Genomic DNA, 8,758 nt, shown 5'->3' on the forward strand with positions numbered 1-8,758 from the left:
GGCCGGAAGTGGGGTCAGGGTGGGGAGACTGCTGTACAGGGTGAGCCACCCCAGGCCCCAGCAGTGCTTCAGGCACAGACACATCCCCTCTTGCCCATGGATGTCCTTATATTCAGGGTGGAGCATTTAGGAGAAAAGATGATGTGCTGGGCACAATTTCTCCAGTACTTCCGTGTTCTCTCCCACGTGTGCTGAGGGCGGTCATTCCTCACTGCCACTCCTTGGATGGAGAACAGGGGAAGTGCTCTTCTTTTAGGGCCCATTTTTTGGCTTCCTGGAAAATCTCTCTCTTCTCAGTTTTACCCAAGCCCCCTTGTTCATTCCTCCCAGAACAGAGGCTATAAGGTCAGTTTGGAATATTTGCATAACTGCTTCAGCTATTTTCCTAAGCAAACTTTTCTAGCATATTCCAACCTAACTAAGAGAGTTCTTGCAGAATAAATAAGAGAAAATTCTACACAGTCATACCTCAGAGACATTGCATGTTCCGTTTCAGGCCACTATAACAAAGAGTATATGTATTTTTTAAAAAAGTAATTCACACAATGTTTTTGGTTTTCCACTGAATATAAAGGTTATGTTTACAGTATAGTGTTGCCTATTAGCCACCCTGGTGGCTCAAATGATAAAGAATCTGCCTGCAATGCAGAAGACATGGGTTCAATCCCTGGGTCGAGAAGATTCCCCTGGAGGAGGACATGGCAACCCACTTCAGTATTCTTACCTGGAGAATCCCTATGGACAGAGGAACCCAGCAGACTCCTCTGTTGCCTATTAAGTGTGCAATAGCATTAGGTCTAAAAAACAATGTACATAATAATTTTATAATATTATGTTGCCAAAAATACTATCATCTAAGCCTTCAGTCACTTGTAATCTTTTTGTAAGAGTAATAAAGAAGATTACTGATCCCAGATACCATAACAAGTATAGGAATAATGGAAAAGTTTGAGTTATTGTGAGAATTACCAAAATGTGACACAGAGACATGAAGTGAGTAAATGGTATTAGAAAAATTGCACCAATAGACGTGCTCAGTGCAGGGTTGCCACAAACCTTCAACTTATAAACACAGTATCTGCAAATTGCAAGAAAGCAAAGCATAGTAAAGCAAGGTGTGCCTGGATACACTAAAAGTTGCTATTGTATGCTAATTATTATATTACCATAACTTTAATGTCTGGACCTTGACTCTTGGACTAGACTGTAAAGTCCTTGATGTCACCAAACAATTTCATTATGAGGTCGTTCCAATAGTCCATAGCTGGGAAAACCTTGCTTTGTATGGAGGAGGAATTGAATAAATATTTAAGGACTTGTTCTTCTCATGTCTACATCTACTATTCTCTAATCCTCTTTTTTCCAAGTATAGTCCTGAGTATGGCTGTAAAGGAGAAAAATTCAGTAGTTTTCTAAAATGAGTTTTTAACCATAGGTACTGTTTTCTATGCTGCAGCTTGAGATGATCTTGGGAGTGAAAGAACTGGGCAAGTCCTTCTGCCCTGGCCTTGCCTCTGACCATGGATACATGTGGGGTTTGCTCTCACCTCCTCAACCCACCCTGCACACACATTAAAATCAGGCAGCATTTGTCCACCTGGTACTCAAGGACTTGGGAATGGAGCTGGAAGGGAACAATCTCTTTCCACAAAGCTTTCCATCTACAGAATAGCTGTGATAACCTCTTATTTTTAGCATGGAATAATCACAACCTAGATAGCAAATTGAAAAGCACAGACATTACTTTGCCAACAAAGGTCCGTCTAGTCAAGCCTATGGTTTTTCCAGTGGTCACGTATGGATGTGAGAGTTGGACTGTGAAGAAAGCTGAGTGCCGAAGAATGGATGCTTTTGAACTGTGGTGTTGGAGAAGACTCTTGAGAGTCCCTTGGACTGCAAGGAGATCCAACCAGTCCATCCTAATGCAGATCAGTCCCGGGTGTTCATTGGAAGGACTGATGCTGAAGCTGAAACTCCAGTACTTTGGCCTCCTCATGCAGAGTTGACTCATTGCAAAAGACCCTGAGGCTGGGAGGGGTTGAGGGCAGGAGAAGAAGGGGGTGACAGAGGATGAGATGGCTAGATGGCATCACTGACTCAATGGACATAAGTTTGAGTAGACTCCGGGAGTTGGTGATGGACAGGGAGGCCTGGCGTGCTGCGATTCATGCATGGGATCACAAAGAGTCGGACATGACTGAGCGACTGAACTGAACTGAACTGAACTGAATCACACCAGGTGCTAGGTGGAGATGATGGGAGTGGGGCTGGATTAGACCAAAAGTTGTATAGGCATACTCTCTGCTTCTTTGCTGTAGTCACCCTGCCATACATGTTTGCTCCTCATTGCACTTAAAAATCACAAAATGCATGAGAGAAGCTAGCAGACTACTAAACACTACAAACAATTTAACTCTGTGAACAATTATTTGTTCGGGATTGGTCTGCACTTGCAAATATTTGGGAAAGGTTTGAATAACAGCATGAAGGGCTGAGAGAGAGCTTAAGGTAAGTAAGCCATACATTTCACGGCTAGGGCATGGTGAGGCTGTCAGCACTATTTAGAGATTAGCCTCCAGGGGAAATGGGTTTGCCCTAGTTTTATGCATCCTAGAAAGCTCCAAGTTTCCCTAGTGACACCAAAAAAGCAAATTAGGCAGAGAAAGTAGCGACTCAGTGGCTGGCGAAACACTATGCCTAGGAAACTAGACCAGAGTCTAATTTACTGTAACTCAACCACAACAAACCACTCATAGTCATAACCTGTGAGCATCTCGTGTTGCTGGGTCTTCTCCATTGAACGTGAATTGCATAGGTGAACTGGTCAGGGGCATCTCCTTTGGATCCAAAAGTCAGAGGTGTTTTCCAGTTGATCTCACATGTGTCTCAGTTTTAATCACTTTGGGGAAATATCACACACCTTCTTCTCTGAAGCTCTTGCCAATAAAAATAGTTACCCCCAGAAGAAAATAATAGAATATATCAGTGAGGGTGTTAACATGTATTCAATGAGAAAGCTCTCAGTTCATCAGGTGCTGTAACACTGATCCAACAACATGATGTGAGCACCTGGTCAGCTTATTTCCCTGAAAAAGAGATCAGTATGCCAACTTTTATGGCACTAATCATTAAATGAATCTTACCAGTTCTGCAAAAATCTTTGTACATTTAGTAATAGGGTTTTCTCTTTCAAAATTGTTACTGCAAGACTTCTATCTCTGAAGACTTGACATTTCAACACTCAGGCCCACCTGTGGGGTGCAGGGACCAAGGACACTGAATAGGAAGCAATCCCAGTGTCAGGTGGCAGGCAAAGACCTTTATTCTTCCAGAAGTACGATGATCACAGACAATGATCTAATAGCTCTGAGGAGCTGGAGGCAGAATGAGTGAACACTGTCGAGCCTGGGATCAGAGAGAAAACATGTGGTTTCTTGTCTTCACTTCTTTTCTCAATACTCTGGTCCCTGGGGTCTCCCAGGCTAAGGCCATAGCGCTCCCTCTGAGTTATTAGTTGGCTCACCAACAGGCACCTCAAGGAGGCGGGAGGGACAGAGAGGAACAGAGCTCCTGCCTGAGAGCCAGGGGCCCTGCTAGGACGGGCAGAAATGTCATCAAGCCAGTGTCCTTCCAAAACACACTTGTTTAAAGGAAAAATGAACAGGTGAACTGAAGTCTGAGCCCTTTAAAACAACAACAACACAACAATAGATCATGCAGTACTGAATCAGCCCTACAGAAACAGCTTGCAAAACTGCTAAGAGTTTTATCAGAGACTTTCATCACTGGGAACTAACATTCCTCAAGTCAGGAGTCACCCACTCCAGAGACAACGGCTGACTCCAGTGACATCAGCAGGCTCTTGGCATCTGCGCTTGTAATAAGAGGCAACTCAAAGAAAGCTTGTGCAATCAAGCTTAGAAACTCAAGAGTATCTTTCTGGTGCCTGCCAGTGATCATTCTTCCCCAAAGGGCTGGTTTTGCCAGAAGAGAAGCACACTGGAGTCATCCTGATGTATGTTTGTCAGGAACACCTTCTAGGAGGCAGGATGTGGGGCTCCAGCATAGGAAATCAGGCCTCTCCTGTTCTGGGATCAATTCAGGGTATTAGCAGGAGGTGGCTTCAATGGTTCTCCCCTAAAACAGGGAGGGGATTCAGAGTTACTGGGGAGAATTCAAGCCCAGAATAAGCAGACCCTAAAAGAAAGTGTCAGGGACTGCTACTGAGGGGCAGGGCAAAGGTCTGTGGAAAGACTGCAGTCTGCAGTTGGCGATTATCTGGTCTTGTTCAGGAATTCAAATCTTATCTTCTCTCTCTGCCCCCACTGTCTGCCAGAGCTCTGAGTTCAGTTAAACACTGACAGCACACTGGTACATGTTTAACAATGGTTTTTGGTGGGGGGCTGGGATGTGTACACGTGTATATATCCATATACTGATTATAAATTGTACAGATCTAAAATGTGCATAGCATACAATGACAACTAATTATATTTACAATACTCTATATTATCAATTTCATGTAGCTAATTGATTCATTTACAATGCTTTCATTGAATTTTTCAGTCTTCTAATTGATGGAGGGGGGCTTCCCAGGTGGCTCAGGGGTAAAGAATCTGCCTGCCAGCACAGGAGATGCAAGAGACATGGATTCAGTCCCTGGGTTGGGAAGATCCCCTGGAGTAGGGAACGGCAACGCACTCCAGTATTCTTGCTTGGAAAAATCCATGGACAGAGGAGCCTGGCAGGCTACAGTCCATGGGCTCACAAAGGGTCAGACATGACTGAATGAGCACACATGCACAGTTGATGGAGGAACTTCTGAGGACCATCGCCCCATAGGGACAACATCCAAACAAGGGAGCAGAGAGGCAGAAATGTCACGGCCACAGGGGACTGGCTGGCCTAGAATCACTTTGAATACAAAACTAAATTCAAAACTTGCTCCACCTAGCTCAGCAGCACTGCTCCTGTACATGTGCATAACACACCCACACATGCGTGCACACATGTGGGCCCTTGCACCTGCCACTCAGAACAGCCTCATTTATATATTCCCAAAGCAGTGAATTCCACAGTAGTGATGTTATACATGGAGCTACATTATGACCAGGCAGTTCTACTCCGAGGTATATTCTCAAGAGAAATGAGATTTTTCTATGAGAAAATGAGAAATTCTACATCAAAACTTGTAGACAGCTATTCATAGCAATGGTATTCGTAATAGCCAAGAGTGGAAACAGTTGAAATGTATATCAACCAATGGCATATTCTTATGACAAAATATTATTTGGTACAACATGGATGAACCTTGAAAACATTGTGTTAAATGAAAGAAGCCAGGCACAAATGTCACATTTTATACAATTTCATCTACATGAAATGTGAAGAAATGGCAAATTTATAGAGGGAGAAAGTAGATTAGTAGTTGTCTAGACCTGAGGGATCAGAGGGGAAATGGAGAGTAACTATTTATGGGTATGAGGTTTCTTTGGGGGAAGATGAAAATGTTCAAAAACTGATTGTGGTGATAGTTATATGACACTGTGAACATACTAAAATAAATATTTGAATTGCAGCTTTTAAATTGTGAATTGTTTGTGAATTTTATGTCTATAAACTTGCTTTTAAAAAAAGTTCTGCACCATGGACAAAGGGTGTGTTTTATTTCAGTCCCGAGAATGTATGTCCACTGCTAATGGTTTAAAGGAGAGCTATATGAAAATCTTGGCCTTATTTTCTGATCAAGTTTCCACAACTTCCAGGTGAGGATGGTAGAGCAGAGATTATGCTTGTTTACGGAAGGCTGGTTTCAGTCTGTTAGGTGGCTTGCTTAAGGTCACACAGCCAACTTGGAAGGAGGAGGGCTGACGTGCTGACTCATAGGATGAGCCCAGAGAAGTAAGCAAAATTAGAGCTTACAAGCCAAATATTAGGGACACCTTATTTATTTATGCATTTCAGTAAATACTTTTCTGGACATCTGTGGTGAGCAAGACACTGTGATGGGCCCTGGGGCTCAGTGGAGAAAAACACTCCGTCATCATGGAGTTTCAGGGTAGGGTAGCACAGACATTAAACAGATAAGCCTATGAATGATTAATTAAAATGTTGAAAAGGGTTCCCAGGGAGAAATAAAAAGTGCCAAGAAAGCATATAATAGGACCTGGCCTGCTCTGGGTTAAAGACAGATTAGGGAGGGAAAATCGAGTATTTTGCCAGATTCTACCTCACTAGTCCCAAGCATGTCTTTGCCTTGTGAAGTCAAACACGATAATTAGTTTCTGCCTTTTTTCAGTTAGCATATGATATTTACTCTTCTACTCTCAGGTTTTATCACAAGAAGAACCATCTGCAAACACTTCCACCCTCTTAAGAAGTCCTTCAGAGAGGGGTTTATCTGCTCAGTGAAAAGGGCAGGAGGCTGACACCCGCTGGGTCCATACACCAGGGGCAGGTCCACGCCCATAAAGTCTCGGGCTTATTGTTCCCCTCTCGCTTCTGAACCCCCAGCTCAGGTTCGCTGGGGTCTCATTTTGTGCATCACAACAAGAGAGTGCTTGCTTGTTCTGCCAACCTGTCCTCTGCTGTGAGCATCCAGCACCTCCATCTGGGACTGGGTGAGTGTTCTGAGCATCTCTTGCTGAGAACCAAAGCTTAGTGGCTGAAAACAACAGCCATTCGATCCTATATCACAGTTTTATAGATTAGGGATTTGACTGGGCAATTCTGCTTCACGTGACAATGACCACGGTTACTCTGTCATAGTCAGCTACTGGCTGGGCTGGGTTGGAGATCCCCAGACAGCTTCACTCAGGTGCCTGGCACCATCAAGGGGGTGGTTGGATGGCTGGGTTCAGCTCCTCTTCCTCTCCATGGAGTCTCAGAGCCTCACTTGTGTGGCCCCTCCAGCAGGGTAGTTGGACATCTCACATGCCACTCAGGGCTCTAAGAGTGAGGGTTCCAGAAGACCGGGAGAAGAAAGAGGGGGAACTGGCACAATGTCACTTCCACTTATATTCAGTTCATCAAAGATCCTGCCAGATTCAAGAATAGGAGCCGAAGATCCTACATGTGATGGGAGAAGGGGCAAAGGGTTTGCAGCCATCTTTACCACAGTGGGGAGATCTGTCTGATTCAAAGGCAGGGGAAAGGGTAAAAGACCCATTTTGACCTCAAAGTGACCTACAGTGAAGGAGTCTGGCAGGCTGCAGTCCATGAGATTACAAAGAGTCAGACACGACTGAGAGACTGAATAACATCTACAGTTTACTGGGGAGCCTTTCCTTCGGGAAATAAAGGTGAGGTATGGCCCCCCCATTCAGCTCAATTCATAGGGTTTATATTGCATAAGCCAGAACCCACGGGAGTGGAAGGAATGACTGCCTCCCCAGATCTAGAGAAGCCTGGACCTTGAGAAGTCAAGAGTACTAAGCCACCCAGGCAGGCTAGTGTGGTAAGAATCCCACAGAGCACTTCAATTTCTTCTCAAGTTTCCCCACCGCCAGCGTGAGACCCAGGGTTGGTGTGCTCAGTGGTTGTTATCTGATGACCAGCTGGGCCAGGTCTGGGAACAAGAGACTCCAAGTGATGCTTTGGGAACTCTTTCCAGGCCCTTGCATTTGAAACAGGCCTTGCAGGACCTGGAGGTGTGATTCCTGGGATCCAGCAGGTGCAGCCTCTCAGCATCGCTTGGCACTTGCAGCATGTTTTGTGCAGCAAACAACCTCACAACAGGCTTAGTGTGTAGGCGCTTGGGACACCACACTATCTGATTCACAGATGTGTTTAATCAGCCTTGGGTCCTGTACATTTGTGCATGGAGTCCCCGTCACCCTCATCACCAAAGCAGCGTTCACAGCAATATGGATGTTGAACTTTCACTATCCAATGCACAGAGGCAGGGGCATACTTGGTTAGAGCAGGGGGAGACAAGTGTTGAAGGTCTAGGGTTTTTTTTTTCCCATCCCAAACCCAAGTGAATAATATCATTGCTGACAATAGGGTAACAGAACCACTGCTCTAAATGCTAATGTACAACTCACTTCATCTTCAAAGCAACCCTTAAGACAGGAACTAATATTAACTACATCTTACAGGCAAGAAATCTGAGGTATGTGGCAACTGAGTAATTTGTCTAAGGTCACCCAGTAAATAAGTGGTGGTGTTGGGGGGTGGATGGCGGTGGACGGGACTTGAAATTCGGAGTCCATGACCTTGACGTGTGTTGATGGCCTGGTTAACCTCAGCAATATGACTGTGGATTCTGGTAGGTGGAGAGGACATTGGCTCTGATTTCTCAGACTCCCTGAAGGTTTCTTAGGGTTGCTCTAACAGATACCACAAACTTGGAAGGTTAAAATAATAGAAATGTATTCCCTCACTGTTCTGGAGGCTGGAAGTCCAAAATCAAGGTGTAGGCAGGCAGAGCCACTCTCCTTGTGAAGGCTCCTGGAGAGGATCTCTCCTGGTCTCTTGTTGCTGCTGGTGGTCGCCAGTAACCCTTAGCATTCGTAGGCTTGTGGATGCCTCATTCCCATCTCGGTCTCTACCTTCATATGGTCTTCTCCCTGTGTGTCCATGTCGATCTCTGTTTCTTTTCTTCTTCTTATAAGGACACCAGTCATATCGCATATAGGGTCCACTTTACTCCAGACTGACCTCATTTTAACTGATTACATATGTAAGACCTTATTTCCAAATAAGGTCATACTCTGAAGTTTGGGTAGAACATGAATTTTAAAAAGGACACGGTTAG

Source organism: Odocoileus virginianus, chromosome 10 (genome assembly GCF_023699985.2).
Source record: "Odocoileus virginianus isolate 20LAN1187 ecotype Illinois chromosome 10, Ovbor_1.2, whole genome shotgun sequence".
NCBI lineage: Eukaryota > Metazoa > Chordata > Mammalia > Artiodactyla > Cervidae > Odocoileus > Odocoileus virginianus.